Below are 19,948 nucleotides of genomic sequence, written 5' to 3' on the forward strand. Positions count from 1 at the left end.
TGCATTATTCACATATTGATTCATTACTGAAGATAAGGTTGCTAATTGCATAGGGGAAAGCAGGTGAGGGTTACTCAGAGGGCACTTTCTTCTGCTCTGTCTGTCGGTCTGTGGTCTCTCTCTCTCTCTCTCTCTCTCTCTCTCTCTCTCTCTCTCTCTCTCTCACTCTCTCTCACTCTCTCTCTCTAGGAATATGATCAGGTGAGAGATGCACCTTATGACCCTGTGTGTGACAGCGTGATTGCTTGGTCGCATACTGTGTGCGTGTGTATATGATTGCCCGGTGACATACCGTGCTGCAGAGATTCAATTCTCACCTCGGTGGTCTCTCTGTGATACACTGTGTTTTAGATGCTTTGACCCTGACAGGGCCCAACGTTGGCCCTAAAGACAAGTCATCCTCCAACAGTAAGACTGGGACATTTTGGCAGATAGTAACTGTCATGCATATTACTGCCGGGCTCACTGTAATTGGCCGTTAATTAACATAAACATGTTTAGCATCTCCGGCTTCCATGCGTAGCCCCCTGGTGAGGACCTTTGGAACAACTACATCAAATCTATTTAATACAGCCTACACCATCAAAATAAATCCATACTTTATTTTAGACAGGTCTAAAGAAACATTAAGATATGAAGAAAATGTAGTCTATTTCAGAATAACAGAATAGCATATTCTGAGTCACCCTGATCTGACTATGCCATATGGCTGTGGGCTACAGTACACAAGTTCCAACTCTGTTACAGGGGTCCTATTTGGGCACTTTAGTTTTGATACAAACCTTATCAAAACATACAATGCATTTGGAAAGTATTCAGACCCCTTGACTTTTGCCTCATTTTGTTACATTACAGCCTTCAATCTACACAATATACCCCACAATGACAAAGCAAAAACAGGTTTTTAGAAATTGTTGCAAAATTATTAAAAATAAAACACTGAAATATCACATTAAATAAATATTCAGACCCTTTCTTAATTTAATCTTGTCTTTACATATACTAAATAATATATGTGTGAAATTAGTTTTGATTTAGAATAGGCCAATATCATGCTCATGTCAGAACAGGGGCAGGGGAAAAAATACATATCATCTATGCACTCAAGTAGCGAATGGAGGACGCTTTTCCCTTGGTTCATTTTCATGCCAGTCAGGTAGGCTACTCCTGTTGTAAAGGAAAGCAATGTGCTAAATATTGGAAAAGCTGTGATATAAATATATAGTAGGCTTAGCCTATAGAAATCTGATGGGATCCTCCTCTTTTTAATAGAGGCCATCAAAACTCTGTTTTCTCACGCAATTGCATAGCATAGCCAATAGAAATGTTCCGCAGCATAGGCTTATAGGAACACTTATTTCATTCCATGCATCAACCTGCTATGAGGAGCTGTCTCTCGCTGCGCAACAGGTGATTCTATTCTGCTCAAACTCTAAATGCCAGGACTAAAGGTTAGGGGTTAGGGAAAATAAGATGTTGAACGGAAACTCGCATGCGTGCGAGTGTGAATTAGAATTTGGCATGTGAGTAGTTTTCTACTGCACATCAATAACAGTGCATGTTTCATTGACATCTGAATGTATAGCGACCCCGCCACTTAAATACCCTGAGCCATAGAGATTGACTATGCTTATCCCCAAGGTAAACTTGATGTAATCTCAATGGGGAAATCCATGCAATTCTGCATAACTTCCACTTACTCCACTATGAATTCTCTAAATATTAATAATAATAGTAATAATAATAATAATAATTGATTGTATTTATATAGCGCTTTTCTAGCAACTGAGGTACTCAAAGCTCTTTAGATAGTAGGGGTAAACTCATCTCATTCACCATCAATGTGTAGCACCCACCATTTTTGAGCCAGAACGCTCACCACACATCAGCTATCAGGTGGAGAGGTAAGGAGGGATATATGCCTGCTATAGCAGGAGGGACTTCTGTACAGTCGTAAAGTGATGATGTGGTCCTTTAGAGATAAAAACCAATTACAGAGGGGTGTCTAGCTACTGGCTTTGTGTCTATAACACACTCCCCTGCACATGGCCGCTCTCGCTGTCTTGCTCGCACCGCAGGAAACTTATAGCCTAGATAATGCAGCCATTAAAACCTGGGGTTTTTGATCGAATTTATCAAAATGGCCTCATGGGCCGTCCCTCCTGGTCTCTCAGATCATCTCTTTATGAGCCGGTGATATTAGTATTTTATGTGTCATGCAGTTATGGAGCGGTGGATGATTGTTTCAATGGACTTTCGAGCTACGCTAGTTGCACAGTCAGCTCGTCTTGAAACGCAGGGGAGAGAAGAACTTCACAACGTAAGTCATATGCACGTCGTCTTCCCACACAGATCGGTTATACAGTAATGTGTTGTTTTACTATAGTAATAGTGGAGTTCATAGTTTCACTTTTTTGTTGGAAGGACACTAAAGTTCTCATTGTACAATCTAAAAGGACACCAAAGTGTCCATTGTACAAGTTAAAGAGATCCCATACAGACTTTGAACCCACGATCTCCCGTGTTGTAAACGTGCCTCGGTCTAGTCCAGCTGTTTGTGAGAGAGGAGAGGAGGAATTGGGACACAGAGACAATTAGGAGAAGGGGAAATGAAAAGAGGTATCCGGTGCTCGAAAGTCTTTAGGCTTTCCACCAAACAGGCCACTATCCCCCTCTCACTGCAGAGTAAGTGGTCCTGGAATCGTGTAGTTTGGCAAGCAAGTAGAAATGAATTAAAAGTCTATACAGAAAAAGTGGAATCTCATCCCCTCTCTTTTATTTCTCGCTCTTTTCTTATTTTTTTTCTCCTAAAGTTTGGGGCGGTAGGAACTAAATTGGAGTAGCGAAGGTCAGGGCCTCTATTAAGACTAGAGTGAAGAGCAGGGACACTCTTAAACTGGCTCAGGTTACCAGGTTACTGAGGTGTGTGTGTCTGTGTGTACAGTGCATTCCGAAAGTATTCAGAGCCCTTGACTTTTTCCACATTTACTTACGTTACAACCTTGTTCTAAAATGATTCCTCATCAATCTACACACAGCATCCCATAATAACAAAGGAAAAACAGGTTAGAATAAGGCTGTAACGTAACAAAATGTTGAAAAAGGGAAGGGGCCTGAATACTTTCCGTGTGTGTGTGTGTGTGTGTGTGTGTGTGTGGGCGCAAAGTTGTCACTCTTGCCCACTGTAATTCCCATTGCACTCAATGCACAATCAGTGAGTTGTCAAAAGAAATACCAAGTTAATATCATTAATTTAGTCTCTCAGTTGGCCTTCAGTGAAATCTTCTAGTATTATCCCAGCTCAGTATGCACACAGACATGTCATGATTTATAATGGGAACTTTTGAAAAGATGGATTTTGATTCAAGTCCCTGGCTCCCTTCGCTGTGTATTACATTTTTCCCTTTCAGATTTGTTTTGTATTTCTTTCTTCTCTCTCTCTTTCAGCAGCTCTCCCTCTTCTCTTCTCTCTATGTCTTTTGTCTGTGCCCCACCCAGCTCTTCTGAGCCCAGACAGTATCCTCAGGTGAGCTGTAGAGACGTAGAGAGCTAAGCCCTCAGAGTGTTTGCTGATGTCAGAAAGAAAACGAGGAAAAACAAACTAAACGAGTCAAGGTTGCCCATTGTTGTTCCTCCTAAATCCCCTACCTTTAATACATTTTCTAGATAAAGATGTTTTCTATTTATTTTATATTTTATATTTTCCCCAATCCTGAGAGAGTTGTGCAGAGCTTTGAGCTCCCCCAGTGAGTGATCTGAGTTAGTGTGTGTGTGTGTGTGTGTGTGTGTGGGTGTATGTGTGTGGGTGTATGTGTGTGGGTGTGTATGTTTGAGCATATGCGTGTTGGTCTACATGTTTGCCATGCATTTGTAAGTCTGCGTGCTTGCATGTAGGCTACACTAAGTGATATAAGTGTAGCATGCTGCTAATGGTTAGCTAGCAATACTGTGATCTAAGGCATGGTCTCCCTTTCAAGAGTGGCATTTGCTTGTGTCTTTATAGTGGGCGTGTGAAAGCAGCTGTACAGCCACTCTCCCACAGTTAATATGCAGTGTAAGTGGCTTATCTTAGATGAAGGCAGTGGAATGGTTGGAAGGAGATAGCATGCATAGTACAACTCTTTAACAGTAGGTCAAGAAAAGTATAATAACGTGAATAGTACCATTATGCTATGCTTATGGGATTTATGTTTTTAAAGGACTAGAAGTTAGGCTGTTTTAAAATTGTATTTACTATATGTAATAATGCAGATCCTTAATATGATTTAAAATGCCCTTTAATAAAAGATTCCAGAGGGTTATTTGAATTCATAATGAATATGGTAATTACTTGCTTATGGTCTAGTAATGTAAGGGATGGTGCTTCAAGGAATGAAATTGCTCATTGATGGTATTGTTTCCTTATACTTTTCATTCACGTCAGTAGCATTACAAAGAATAAATATGTATATAGTATCTCTAGAAACATACGTTTTTGTTGTAAAGGAAATGATGTCCCCCTCCATTACCAATGTTATACCTTCTAAGTATCGTTAACCATGTAGTTAGTATGTGGGGGTGGCTCGTGTGTGTGTGTGATATGTGAAGTGGACACATGGTCCCACACCAGGTCTGTCGCTCTGCCAGGTGACCATACTGTCCTTTGTTAGGAGGTTGGCACATGCCACCAGGGTGGGGGTCTCGGGAGCTACACACACACACACACACACACACACGTATGCCATGGTCCATAGTTTAAAACAAGCACCAGAAGCTGGCTCAGCTTATCTGGTAGTAGGCAGCAGTAGTAGAGATTCACTTCGGGGGTTGGGATTGTTCTGTCCATTGGAGTGTATGTAAACGTACTGGTGCAGTCCACTGCAGTTCTATTGCTCTGACACTCTATAAAGGCATAGATTCCCCTTGTATCGTTTCATTCTAAGGCAGTGCACAAAGGCTGAAATCATCAACCGTGACAGCAGACATCAAAATGGTGTATTGAAACAAATTAAAGCCAAATTGTTTAAGGCTTGAGGAGAGGAGGCCCGCCTTGTTATTAGTGTTAGTTGGGGGGAAAACACTGCCAAGGGAACTACAGCCTTCAGCCAAGAGGACACTACAGAGACCAGACGACATGCAGTGTTCCCTGTCTGTCACTGCTGGCCAGCCTCACCATTGGCTGCCCTCCCATCTGCCCTCCCACCTGCTGCTCTGTCTTTATATAGCATGTTAGGGTGCGTCTCCTCTAATCCGCATTTGACTGACAGCATGTGAGGACCATTCACGGTGGTCAGTCTCTCATGGCAAAGCCTTTCATTGGCTGTTGTCAAGCTGCTGTCCCGCCACCTGCTACTTCACTTTAAGTATGGCAGATGTAGATGTATGTGTGTGTGTGTCAAATATAATCCCCATTTGACTGACAGCATGAAAGGGCCACTGCCTGTTGGCGGTCTCTCCAGGGATGGTTCCCCATCGGCCATCCAGTTGGCGGAGAAGGTCATCGGCTGTCACCTGCCCTCCATCAAGGACCTGCATGCCTCCAGGACAAGGAAGCTTGCAGGTCAGATCATCGCTGACCCTGCCCACCCCGGACACCCCATCTTTTAAAGACTCTGCTCTGGCAGACGGTTTAGGTCAATCATTACCAAAACCGCCCGCAACCTGAACAGTTTCATCCCCCATGCCGTGGACCTCATCAACCGGCCATCAGGCTCATAGAGATCAAGTGACTTTGCATTGGGCCGATTACTGCACCTTGTCATCAATGACCTCGAATACTAATCTGCACGATGTACACCTCCCGCAAAACACTGTATATATTTGTCACGGCTTAGATACTGTGCCTTCAGAAAGTATTCACACCCCTTAATTTTTTCCACATTTTGTTGTGTTGCCTTAATTTAAAGTGGATTACATTGAGATGTTGTGTTACTGATATACACAGAATACCCCATAATGTCAAAGTGGAATTATGTTTTTAGAAATGTTATTGCAAGCCTAAATTTGTAAAATGTTCTTAACAAGTCACATAAAAAGTTGCACGGACTCACTCTGTGCACAGAAATAGTGTTTAACATGATTTTGAAATGAATACCCATTTTCTGTAAGGTCCCTCAGTCGAGCAGTGAATTTCAAGCACAGATTCAACCACAGAGAACAGGGAGGTTTTTTAATGCCTCGCAAAGAAGGGCACCTATTGGTAGATGTGTGAAAAAAAACAAGCAGACATTGAATATCCCTTTGAGCATGGTGCAGTTATTCATTACACAGGATGGTGTATCAATACACCCAGTCACTACAAAGATACAGGCCCCTTCCTAACTCCGTTGCCGTAAAGGAAGGAAACCACCATGAGGCCAATGGTGATTTTAAAGTAGTTACAGAGTTTAATGGCTGTGATAGGAGATAACTGGTTCAACAACATTGTAGTTACTCCACAATACTAACCTAAATGACATAGTGAAAAGAAAGAAGCCTTTACAGAATAAAAATATTCCAAAACATACATTGCAATAAGACACTAAAGTAAAACTGCAAAAAATGTGTCCTAGAACTTTTTGTCCTGAATACAAAGCGTGATGTTTTGCGACAAAAAGATGCAACACAACACATCTCTGAGTACCACTCTTTGTATATTCAAGCATGGTGGTGGTTGCACCATGTTTGGGTATGCTTGTCATCGGCACGGACTAGAGTTTTTTAGGATAAAAATAAATGGATTAGAGCTAAGCACATTGAAAATAGGAAAACTTGGGTCAGCAATATAGGAAAACTTGGGTCAGTCTGCTTTCCTACAGACACTGGGAGACAAATTCACCTTTCAGGAGAACAATGAAAACACAAGGCCAAATATACATTGGAGTTGCTTACGAAGACAACATTGAAAGTTCCTGAGTGGCCTAGTTACAGTTCTGACTCAAATCGGCTTGAAAAACTATGGCAATACTTGAAAATGGCTGCCAAGCATTAATCAACAATCAACTTGACAGAGCTTGAAGAATTGTTTTAAGAATAATGTTCAAAATGTACAATCCAGGTGTGCAAAGCTCTTAGTGACTTACCCCGAAAGACTCACAGCTGTAATCGCTGCCGAAGGTGATTCTAGCATGTATTGCTTCAGGGGGTTGAATACTTATCCAATCAAGAAAAAATTGTTTTATTTTCCATGAATCAATACAAAAATGTTAAACATTTCTTCCACTTTGACATTATAGAATATTTTGTGTAGATCGTCAACAAAAATGAAAATAAAATCCATTTTAATCCCACTTTGTAACATAACAAAATGTGAAAAAGTCAAGGGGTGTGTGTGAATACTATCTGAAGGCACTGTAAGTGGTATATTCCCACTGTAATCAGCCTATACACTTATGTTTTATGGTTCCTGTTTTGATATTGTGTATTCTGTGAGTACTTGTCTGTATTCTGTTTGTATATTGTCTATTGCTGGCAGCACCTTACTTAAGGCAAATTCTGGGTATGTGTAAATGTACTTGGCGAATATAGGTGATAATGATTCTAATCTGCTCGCCCAACCGTCTCTCAAAATCAAGCAGTGAGTGGGGGGTGTGGTCCTAGGAGACTCTGTTTGACTGACAGCAGGAGTGGGCCAATCCAACCATGGCCTTGCTTATGAATATGAGAGTGCTGTCCCAATACTCTAATGTGGTTGCCTGGCTTCCCTTTACATGAGCTGTCTATTTTTGGACATTTATCAAATTAGATCACACCATAATTGAAGTGCAATAGCACTTTTACACAGTGTGACTATACAATAGGCCATGCAGACACTCTGTGGCTAATTCTAGGAATGTATGTGACTATTCATCATCATGGTACATTACCAATAAACATATAAATACCACAAATCTAATTATCCAATGATATAACGCATTGTTATTGCTAATATCCTGTTTTCGTCTCTTTACTCTTATGGGATTACATTTAGGAGTAGCATTTTCCTATTAGGGCACAAGCTAACATTCGTCTTCATCACAGGAGTGAGTGTCCAATAAAGCCTAATGTGATTGGAAAGATCATTATGTTTCGGCCAAATTTTATAGCAGTGTTTACCTCATCTGGCCAATGACGGAGATTCCTCCGTGATCTAATTACACTGATTTGATTGGGTAACGATGTCAGTGTGGAGCGCATACGGGCCTCTGCCTCTGCCTCTATTCGGTTCTCTTCTCTTCTCCGTGGTTCTCTTGGCTCTCTTCTCCTTTTTTCTCATCCTATATTTTATTAAAGTTGATATGTACAGTACCAGGCAAAAGTCTCTACACACTCATTCAAGGGTTTTTCTTGATTTTTACTATTTTCTAAATTGTAGAATATTAGTGAAGACATCAAAACTATCAAATAACACATAAAATCATGTAGTAACCAAAAAAGTGTTAAACAAATCTAAATATATTTTGAGATTCTTCAAATTCTTCACCCTTTGCCTTGACGACAGCTTTGCACACTCTCGGCATTCTCTAAACCAGCTTCACCTGGAATGCTTTTCCAACAGTCTTGAAGGAGTGCCCACCTATGTTGAGCACTTGTTGGCTGCTTTTCCTTCACTCTATGGTCCAACTCATCCCAAACCATCTCAATTGGGTTGAGGTCAGGTGATTGTGGAGGCCAGGTCATCTGATGCAGCACTCCATCACTCTCCTTCTTGGTCAAATAGCCCTTACACAGCCTGGAGGTGTGTTGGGCCATTGTATCGCTGCAGAATGCTGTGGTAGCCATGCTGGTTAAGTTGCTTTGAATTCTAAATAAATCACAGACAGTGTCACCAATAAAGCACCATCACACCTCCTCCTCCATGTTTCACGGAGGGAACCACATGCGGAGATCATCCATTCACTTCCTCTTTGTCTCACAAAGACACGGCGGTTGGAACCAAAAATCTCAAATACCTTTTTTGCACTATTGGTTAGAGCCTGTAAGTAAGCATTTCACTGTAAGTTCTACACCTGTTGTATTCGGCGAATAAACTTTGATTTGATTTGATTTGAGATAATGCCAAGAGTGTGCAAAGCTGTCATCAAGGCAAAGGGTGGCTACTTTGAAGAATTTGTTTAACACTTTTTTGGTTACTATATGATTCCATATGTGTTATTTGATAGTTTTGATGTCTTCATTATTATTCTACAATGTAGAAAATAGTTTTTTTTTTTTTATTTAAAAAAAAAGGTTGAATGAGTAGGTGTGTCCAAACTTTTGACTCGTACTTTGTATGTTTATAGATTTTGCTCGGTGATGAGCAATGTTGTAGCACTCGAGACCAGTCTCATATTGAGTGTCTTGTTCGCAGTGTTGGATACATTTGTACTAGGTCTTGACTCGGTCTCGGACAGTGAGGACTCCTAATTTCCTCATCATTATCAGCTTCCACTCAGTCAGCACATAAAACCGTTTCGCCGGGCCCAATATATACACACCTTTCTTGAAACATGAATATCTTATGAGCCTTTATATCTATTGTAGACATGTTTGCTGCAGTGGCAAACCTTTTGGACCTAGTCCTTCAGTGTGTGACAGGTTCATGAATGTGAAAGGACAGCAGTCGTAATACCAGTGCACTCATGTAGGAGAGTGCACTTTTTGTGAAACACAAAGGGTCAGTGGTGTAGTGGAAGGTATATGCAGGTATAAACCGTGTACCCACTTTATTTTCAGTGGGCATTGCGTATACTCACTTCTTAATCCCTACTGATGCGTATCAAAGTAGTGTAGTGGAGGTATACGACTTATCAATTACGTTGTACAATAGAGAAATCATGCACAAAGTAGCCTACACAAACACAAAGCATGTGAAATATGTTCACCTGCGCGCCGCACAACGCCTAGTTTCAGTGGAAAATCATCAGCAGGCAGCAAGAGTGTGCAGCTCTCAGCTGGTTTTGGCATGGAGAAGCTCACAGAATTATGACATCAGTAGCCGGTAGGGTAGGAAAGACGTTTCAACTTATGATATCTACCAGTAAATGCTAACTAAGTCAACAATGGGTATACAAACCAGGTATTGAAAAAGTTCAGTCTGTTGGTTAGTAGGTTATTTGTGATGCGCAATTGTTATTATGCCCTGTTTGCATCAGGGGCGTCGACATGGATGGGCCTGGGTGGACACAGGCCCACCCACTGTGGAGCCAGGCACCACTACACCCCTGCATTAGTCCGATGGAAAGACAGCAGTCACACACAGCATGATGTTAAAGGATAAGCAGTCCATAAACTCTGTCATAAAAAACCAGTAGGTCCCAATCCCAAGAATACGAAAAGAAAAAAAAATTAAGCATTTCCCAATCGAAATGTACAATTATTACTTCCCATTGCAAAAAAAACATGTCATGTTTAGCACACAAAGTAACCAGTGACCTGCAGTTTAAAGTGGAACTGACAGTGTTTTAACTACTTTGCAGTTATGAAACAAACAGACAATCATAATATAAAAAATATCAAATTCCCAGGTTATGCTACAAAATCTACTTCATAAGAGGTTTTAAAAATTGATTCCATTTGACTCAACGTTCCATGATGTACACTAAGGCATTGTCGGCAGAATAGATGGATGCAGTTCAATGCATGTTTATTATAATTCACCAATACATTTCTTGGGAGTCCAAAACATATTGCTATCAGGTTGTAGATCACAGCTGTCCTGGTACATTGTTTGCTGCCTCCATTCGGAAAGCACTGTTTCAGTTTCCATGACTCCATGACCAAAACGGAGTGGATAAGTGACTGACTATTTCCCCTCGTAACATTTTTTTGGTGGCTATACACAGCTAGAGATGCAGGTGTCATTTGGTTAACTAGTAAGAACTTGAACGACTGCTATACAGTTAGCATATCTCTTGCGTTCTCAAATTCACTCTGCCGATCTACTCTGATTTCAGAGCAACCTCATCTGAGTGTGCCAGAGTGCAGAACAACGGATGAATTTAGCAACACCTGCTGAATTTGACCAGTGTCAGTAAACATAGGCAAAAAAGTAAGAATTAGTCAGAAATACTCTAGATAACATGGAAACAGCCTAACCAGCTCTGCTAGGGGGAGTGAAATGGTCAGAGTGAGGAAGTAGCTAGTTATGCCTGGAAGTAGCTAGTTAGCAAGCTAGCCAACTTTAGCCAGTTAGCTTGGGTGCTTGGAGACGAGTAGGCTACAATTCCCGATTATTTATCAGTGCAATGTTGACGGCCAACTAGCTGAAAATGTTTAAGTGGGTTTATCTAAAGTTCCTTCGATGAATTTTAGCTCGACTAGAATGAGTTGTGTATCTTGTTGTTGATGTGTGAGCTCACTTGCACTGAGGTGGGACGGGTGGCAATATCTGAGGTGTGTCCTTAAAAACCTTTAGTATGTGCTGGTCACGAAAGCTGGTCTTAGCTTAGCATAGGTTATAGCAATGGAAGCGCAGCCAATCCATCGATGATGCACAGTGACCATATGCACAATAAACAAGAGAGATGTGCTTTTAGTGCCCATAAACCTTGTATTTAGAAACATACAAAAAAAAATCTTGTTTCGTTTGATTAAAAACCAAGTGTAGCCCCCCTCCTTTCAATAAAGGCAATTTTTTGTCATGCCCACGGTATTCGCCAAGTAGTCAAGACTATCGATAAAGGGTTTGGCTCGTGAGACCACTTTGAAATCAATGTTGATCACCAAACGTTTATTAAAATGTCAAGTTTGGCAGCAGTAAAATGTTTCAGTTATTTTCCTGTAACAATTGCTCGTTTTCCGTTTTGTTTGATTAAAAAAGAAGCCTTCATAGGAGGCTGCCCTTACCCTACTACAATGAAAGCTGGTTCAACAGCAGTGCGTTTGGCTTCTTTCTCATCGTGGCCAATTATTTGCCAGGAGCCTCCATACAAGGTTTCTAAAGGGTGTACTTGTGAGGCTTTTGCCGACATGCTTTTGCATTATTCACAATTCACGTAGGCCAACCCGCAGTGCATACTCCATTCGACTTGTATCCATTTCCAAAGAGCGCTTCTTGTTAAAACTTGTTTATTCATCAAAACCCAGCCCTTTCGCACTACCGCCAGCTATTGCGCTCAAAACCCAGCCCTTTCGCACTACCGCCAGCTATTGCGCTCAAAACCCAGCCCTTTCGCACTACCGCCAGCTATTGCGCTCAAAACCCACCCATTTCGCACTACCGCCAGCTATTGCGCTCAAAATAAAGGCTGTGAGAATAGCTCAAATATTTCTGACACACCCCTGGACCTATAGCACTTCCGTCAGCGCTTAGATTTACCACTGTGCTAGGTTAGGTAAAATACAGTCTTCCGGGTCTAAAAAGTCTTATTGGATTGATTTATACATTTTTGTTGATCCATTTAATCCAAACTTTGACCATAACATTAGATTTTTTTATCCTTTGAACTCTCACAAAACAAAACAGAACAAGAAAATGTCACACTAAACAATTCTCTACAAAAAAAAAAACTTGGAAGCGTTGCTTTGTTCCATTAAGTGAAAACAAACACTTTCCGTGGGCGGAATTAGTCCTCTGACATAATTAGCAGAGCGCCACTTCAGACGCCACAGAACGAGAGAGCCAATGTTCACCACTTCCTTTACTAATTAAACTCTCTCTCTCTCTCTTTCTAAACACTTCTGAGGCCAACAGTAAATACAGCAGGAACAAGTTTACAATGTGACTCAGACTAATGGGCCTAATGGGCAGTATGTGTGTGTATATGTGTGTGTGTATGTGTGTGTGTGTGTGAGCACTAAAGCACTCCCTCTAACAATACATACTGTCATTCAACCTCGGCACTAAAGTTTCCATCTGTGGTGGTAACAGTTATGTAAGCCTGTCAAGGGCGGCGTAATAACAAACTAACCAGTCGCTGATAGAACGAGAGAACCACAACAGCTAGAGAACACTAGAATAGACTTGTTGCAGCATCAAAATGGCATATGACTCATCTGAACTTTAGGTTTCTATGGACAAGGAGAGCGAAGGCACATACTGGATTCCCCGTCAGTCAACCTCTCTGCTTTTTGTTACTCTGACTAACCCACGTCAAAGTAATGGTTTCTCTGAGTTTCAATTCTCTTTCCTTTCTGTCCAGGTTGTGCGCTAATTAAAAAATACATTTCAAAAAAAAAAGATTCTGGTGTGACCTCTGTTGTAGGAAAGGCAGCCAATGTCACACACTACTGGTTGCTGACTACTGCTGCAGCATAGGGGAGACACACATGATAGGGAGGAATCTGCCAAATGGTTTTGGATGTGTTATGATACCTGCCTCCTTGATGATACAATGGTTTCCTTAAAGGTTCATGTTGGTCCGTGTGTACTGTATCAAGCATCTCAGATTAGGCGTGCTGATCTAGGATCAGGACATTCCTGTCCATGTGATCTTATTCATTTTGACCTAAAAAGCAACACTGATCCAAAATCAGCAGTGTTACTCTGAAGGTTGATACAGTACATAGGGCCTAGATTTCCTGGTGAATGAAGCCATTGCTTGAGACATACGGCCCCTGGTCTCTTCCTCTCTGTCTCTCCCCCACTGTGTCCAGTCCTGGATTATACACATGACCTGTTCTATCTCTCTGGAACATTAACCTGGTATCCCCTTCTCCTCTGTTCCTCCAGGACCACTCAGAGATCAACTCCACCGTGGTGCGCAGCGAGACCAACACAGCCAGGGTGGAGGGCCTCCGGGCGGGCATGGTCTACGTCGTGCAGGTGCGGGCCAGGACCGTGGCTGGCTTTGGCAAATACAGCGGCAAGATGTGCTTCCAAACCCTCACAGATGGTAAGGGCCAAGGGGAGGAGGGGAGGCGAGGGAAGATGGTGGATGGTGGTGGGTAGCTGCTGTGTGTGTGTTTGTGTGCGTGTCTGTGAGTTTGAGAGAGAGAGAGAGAGAGAGAAACTGTAAGAGAGAAAGAGAGAGACGCATAGAATAGGAGTGGATATAGAGCAGAGAGGAAAAAGGATTGGGAATTTGATATCGGATCATATGATTGTTAATCGCTGTGTGACAACATGTTTATGGATGTTGGATGAACATTGTATTTCTAAACCCACTGTCTTAACGATCGTGTATGAGATTGTTAAGAATAATATATTGGAGTTAAGAATGGTGGTTTTGAGCATTTTGTCTTTTCCTGTGTGTAACTGCTTGATCCAGACTGCTTAGCTAATTGGTTCTTCATTGAGCCCGTATGTTGCTGACGAGCTATCCCAGAATGCTTAGCTGTGATTAGTGGCTGATGTGATTAATTATTTGCCACCCGGGGTTGGATTTTCAGGGAGTGCAACACCTGCTACACTGGCACGCGGTGGTGGTGGTGGTGGTGGGGGGGGGGTGACAGTATGAGAGCATGTGTCCAGGTGTTTGTGCGTGGGTGTACGCCACATCTCCTGTCTTCTTACTTCTGAAATATGCTGCCAGATGATTTTCAACACTCTACATATTCCAGGTAGAAGATGCCCTTTTAGGCACAGGTCTAGGATCAGTTTACCTCAGAATCCTAACCCTAACCACTGGGGAGGTTAAACACTAAACATACCTTCTTATCTATCTATGATTCACATCGAAGGGCAAGTCTCCGCTTGACATCGCAAATGCCACAACTCTCCCTGATCCTCTGTGCTTTCCTCTCTCTCTCCCTCCATCCCTCCCCATAGCCCTTTCTCCCTGTCAGATAGTCCAGAGGTGGATAAGTGCAGGTGTTGTTCTAATCTGCGCGAGCAGGTTTAGTAGTCTTGACACAAACTCTAATACACTACATGACCAAAAGTATGTGGACACCTGCTCTTCGTACATCTCATTCCAAAATCATAGGCATTAATCTGGAGATGGTCCCCCCACTTTGATGCTATAACAACCTCCACTCTTCTGGGAAGGCTTTCCACTAGATGTACAAACATTGCTGCGGGGGCTTGCTTCCATTCAGTCACAAGCGCATTAGTGAGGTTGGGCACTGATGTTGGGCAGTCAGCGTTCCAATTCATCCCAAAGGTGTTCGATGGGGTTGAGGTCAGGGCTCGGTGCAGGAGAGTCAAGTTCTTCCACATTGATCTCCACAAACCATTTATGTATGTAAATGTAAATAGAAAAATGTAGGTTATAGTTGAAGGGGTTAGGGTGTAGGGCAGGATCCCCACTTTGAATAGTTTTTCTAGTTTGTCATGCTAAAACAGCAAAAGTCCATCCTCAAACTGTTGCCACAAAGTTGGAAGCACAGAATCATCTAGAATGTCATTGTATGCTGTAGTGTTAAGATTTCCCTTCACTGGAACTAAGGGGCCTAGCCAGAATCATGAAAACAGTCCCAAACCATTATTCCTCCTCTGACAAACTTTACAGTTGACACTTTCATTGGGGCAGGTAGCATTCTCCTGGCATCTGCCAAACCTAGATTTGTCAGTCGGATTGTAAGATAGTAAAGCATGTTTCATCACTCCAGAGAACGCATTTCCACTGCTCCAGAGTCCAATGGCAGTGAGCTTTTCACCACTCCAGCCAATGCTTGGCATAGAGAATGGTGATCTTAGGCTTGTGTGTGGCTGCTCGGCCATGGAAAGCCATTTCATGAAGCTCCCCGACGAGCCGTTATTGTGCTGACATTACTTCCAGAGGCAGTTTGGAACTTGGTAGTGAGTGTTGCAACCGAGGACATAAGATTTTTACTACGTTCTTCAGCACTTGGTGGTTCCTTTCTGTGAGCTTGTCGTGGCTGAGCCGTTTTTGCTCCTAGACGTTTCCACTTCACAATAACAGCACTTACAGTTGACCGGGGAAGCTGAAGCAGGGCAGAAATTTGACAAACTGAATTTGTTGGAAAGGTGGCATCCTACGTCGGTGCCACGTTGAAAGTCACTGAGCCCTTCAGCAAGGCCATTCTACTGCCAATGTTTGTCTATGGAGATTACATGGATGTGTGCTCCATTTTATACACCTGTCAATAACAGGTCTGGCTGAAATAGCCTAATCCACTAATTTGAAAAGGTGTCCACATACTTTTGTATATATAGTGTACCAGCCAGGTCGCTCAAGATCCAAGGCTAAATTCGACGTCCGTCCAGGTACCCAGGACCCCAGCCACTACAAAAAAGCCACTAGGAGCCACGATGAAGGCTATTACCATCAAGAAGGCTTGCGGTTTGCTAGAGCGTTGTGGATGGGAGTAAGCCGCAAGCTCCTGCTCCGAGGGTCGCATGTTCAATCCCAGAACTTTCTTTGTTTTTGTTTTAACCCTATCCCAAACCTTAACCCTTATCTTAACCATTCTAAATGAATGTCTAAACTTAACCTTTGATGTTTGACATTTATAGACACACGTCAGATTCTGAAGTGAGACTGAGAGCTTGTTGATTATACACCTGTCAGCCTGGAAGACCCATCCCCTAAATACCTTACCCTCTGTAGCGTCTGCCTCCCCTATCCTCCCCACGTCGCCCTGCCCCACCTCCTCTCACCCGTGTTAACCCCACCCTCCCCTTGTCTCACCCCACCCTCCACTTGTCTCATCACATTCCTCACTACCTCCTGCCCTCCTCTATCCTTCTCTCTGAATCTTCTCTTTTTCCTCTTCTCTCCCCCTCCTCTCACAGTCGACAATCCCTCATATCTGTCTGTCATCACATTGTCACATGCCTCCCACAGTTGTCTCCACACCCCCCCACCATCACCCCACTCACTCAGTTGTTTGATTGACAGGTGCAATGAGGAGGAGATGATTGGCCATTTTCTCAAAAGTGAGGTTACACGTTTATCAACTTTCAAAGCAGAATGACTTTCCCATTGTTCCTCAACTGCAGTGTATGATATACCATTTTGTATCTCTGAGTCTCTACTTTTATCCAATGTAAAAAAACATATTTTCAAAAATGTTTCTACGTAAGACCGAATCAAGGCGGTCGGTGACATATAATGAGTGACGAGATGCACGTCTCCTCCATTTCAAAGTGCTGAAGACGGACAGAAGGGTGTGTTCATGACAATTCAACTGTTCAACCTTAGCTAGCAAATAGATCCAGGGTTGGCTAAACTTGAAATATAAAGATTTGTTGGCTAATCACTAGCAAGTGGGCTTGAGAGATTGTTGATGAGACCTGTAGCTACAAAAAGTGAGTCATCATTAGTGAATGGGCATTATGCATGGTTCTAGTTACATTTGTAACAGAAAAAAAGACAGACTTGAAAACCTGACAGAGGCAGTCTTTTGATCAAATAATTAAATTATTAGTGGGTCATATGGTTGTGGAAGGCATAGGTATAACTTCACAAGCCCTGAATTCATTTGATTATTGCTGACTGTTTGAAATGCAGTGGATTTGACCTTTAAATGTACAACAATGCTTATTTAGAGAAAACATTTGAAAAATGTAGATATAAAAAAATGTAGATATACAGGACCAGTGAAAAATTTGGACACACCTACTCATTCAAGAGCTTTTCTTTATTTGTACTATTTTCTACATTGTAGAATAATAGTAAAGACATCAAAACTATGAAATAACACATATGGAATCACGTAGTAACCAAAAAAATTTAACAAAACAAAATATATATTTGAGATTCTTCAAAGTTGCCACCCTTTGCCTTAATGACAGCTTTGCACACTCTTTGGCATTCTCTCAACCAGCTTCACGAGGTAGTCACCTGGAATGCATTTCAATTAACAGGTGTGCCTTGTTAAAAGTTCATTTGTGGAATTACTTTCCTTCTTAATGCGTTTGAGCCAATCAGTTGTGTTGTGACAAGGTAAGGGTGGTATACAGAAGATACCCCTATTTGGTAAAAGATCAAGGCCATATTATGGCAAGAACAGCTCAAAAAGCAAAGAGAAACAAAAGTCCATCATTACTTTAAGACATGAAGGTCAGCCAATCCGGGAAAATTTCAAGAACTTTGAAAGTTTCTTCAAGTGCAGTCGCAAAAACTATCAAGCGCTATGATGAAACTGCCTCTCAGGAGGACCGCCACAGGAAAAGTTAATTTGTGGTTTTTGTGGAACCAGAGTTAGCGCTACTGAAGAGGATAAGTTCAGTAGAGTTAACTATACCTCAGATTGTAGCCCAAATAAATGCTTCACAGAGTTCAAGTAACAGACATGTCAACATCAACTGTTCAGAGGAGACTGCAAACCAGGCCTTCATGGTCGGATTGCTGCAAAGAAACCACTACTATTGGACACTAAGAAGAAGAAGAGACTTGCTTGGGCCAAGAAACACGAGCAATGGACTTTAGACCGGTGGAAATCTGTCATTTGGTCTGATGAGTCCAAATTTGAGATTTTTGGTTCCCATCGCTGTGTCTTTGTGAGACCAAGAGGAGGTGAACAGATGATCTCCGCATGTGTGGTTCCCTCCGTGAAGCATGGAGGAGGAGGTGTGATGGTGTGGGGGTGACACTGTCTGGGATTTATTTAGAATTCAAGGCACACTCAGCATGGCTACCACAGCATTCTGCAGCGATACGCCATCCTATTTTGTTTGCGTTTAGTAGGACTATCATTTGTTTTTCAACAGGACAATGACTCAAAACACACCTCCAGGCTTCTTGGCTATTTGGCCAAGAAGGAGAGTGATGGAGTGCTGCATCAGATGACCTGGCCTCCACAATCCCCTGACCTCAACCCAATTGAGATGGTTTGGGATGAGTTGGACAACAGAGTGAAGGGAAAGACCACTGGAAAAGCATTCCTCATGAAGCTGGTTGAGAGGATGCCAAGAGTGTGCAAATCTGTCCTCAAGGCAAAGGGTGGCTACTTTGAAGAATCTCAAATATAAAATATATTTTGATTTGTTTAACACTTTTTTGGTTACTAAATATGTGTTATTTTATAGTTTTGATGTCTTCACTATTATTCTACATTTTAGAAAATAGTAAAAAAAATAATAATAAAAAAAAACTTGAATGAGTAGGTGTGTCCTAACTTTTGTCTGGTACTGTAAATCACCATAAGTAAAAAAAAAAATAATGGCCATATCGCCCAGCAATACATGACTGATTGGCACTCAGACAGTTGATTTCTGCTCAAGCCAATCATAATTTTCACCAGTCTGAGTTTAGGAGACTCCTTCAGCAGCACATCACCTGAATACAGCTGCACAGAGAAATAGCACACTGACTTTACAGCTAACAAAAGAGTAGGCCTATAATTCACACTCTCAAGTATACTTTTAGTTTCTTATTTTATAGATATTTCAGATACTATATCACCGCTCTAAAGACTTCTCCTTACTTCTCCTTTTGTCCCATTGCTGTAAAGCGAATTTCAGTTTGCCCGCAGCATGCTAAATCATGCTCAAGAAACAACACTAGAGTAGCCCTAAGGCCCTAAAACAGCCACACAAAGACACGATATAGGACTGAGGCAGTTTAGTGTGCCTTTAGAAGTTCTTTGGGCTACCCTCTGAACTCCTGTGCCATTCTTCCTCCTTTCGGCCGCTAACGTTTGGCTGTATATCTGACTGTCTAACAGGAGCTTGTGTCTGAACATCCCCGTTAGAAATTCCAAGGTGGTCTTTTATGTCCGTCAGACTGTGACCGGAGGGATTAGGAAAGGCTACAGAAATGCTCTCTCTATGGATCATTCTCCCTCTCTCTACCTCTCTCACAGCTCCCTCTCTCTCACTTGAGCTCGCTCTATTGGGCTCTTCTATGGAAATGTACAGGTGACAGTCAGCACGGTTTAACTCTACATATCGGCTGTTACCAAACCATGGTGACGCTCCATGTGTTGCAGTCAACATCTTAGAGCTGAGGCGCCTACACTCCCCTCTGCGTTTGCTTGGACAGCGAAGCTAAAACGTTTCATTTGGCTCTATAGACGGGTGGGCAGCAAAACCGATGCGTGCGCAACGGTGGAGCCAAACAGGCAGTTTTGACGACATGTAAACTATATTTCCTCTTCAAATCTTTTTTGAAAACATAAATACATTTGCACAATGAGCACTTGTTGTCTCTCAAGTACATTCTGTTGAGTTGTTGGTTAGCTA

At 42.1% G+C, this 19,948-nt stretch overlaps 1 pseudogene; it reads left to right on the plus strand.

The window, feature by feature from the left end:
* LOC139386555 (ephrin type-B receptor 1-like) overlaps positions 1-19,948 on the plus strand; it is a 296,455-nt pseudogene that overhangs the window by 234,375 nt on the left and 42,132 nt on the right.

This window comes from Oncorhynchus clarkii, chromosome 28 (genome assembly GCF_045791955.1).
Source record: "Oncorhynchus clarkii lewisi isolate Uvic-CL-2024 chromosome 28, UVic_Ocla_1.0, whole genome shotgun sequence".
NCBI classification, from domain to species: domain Eukaryota; kingdom Metazoa; phylum Chordata; class Actinopteri; order Salmoniformes; family Salmonidae; genus Oncorhynchus; species Oncorhynchus clarkii.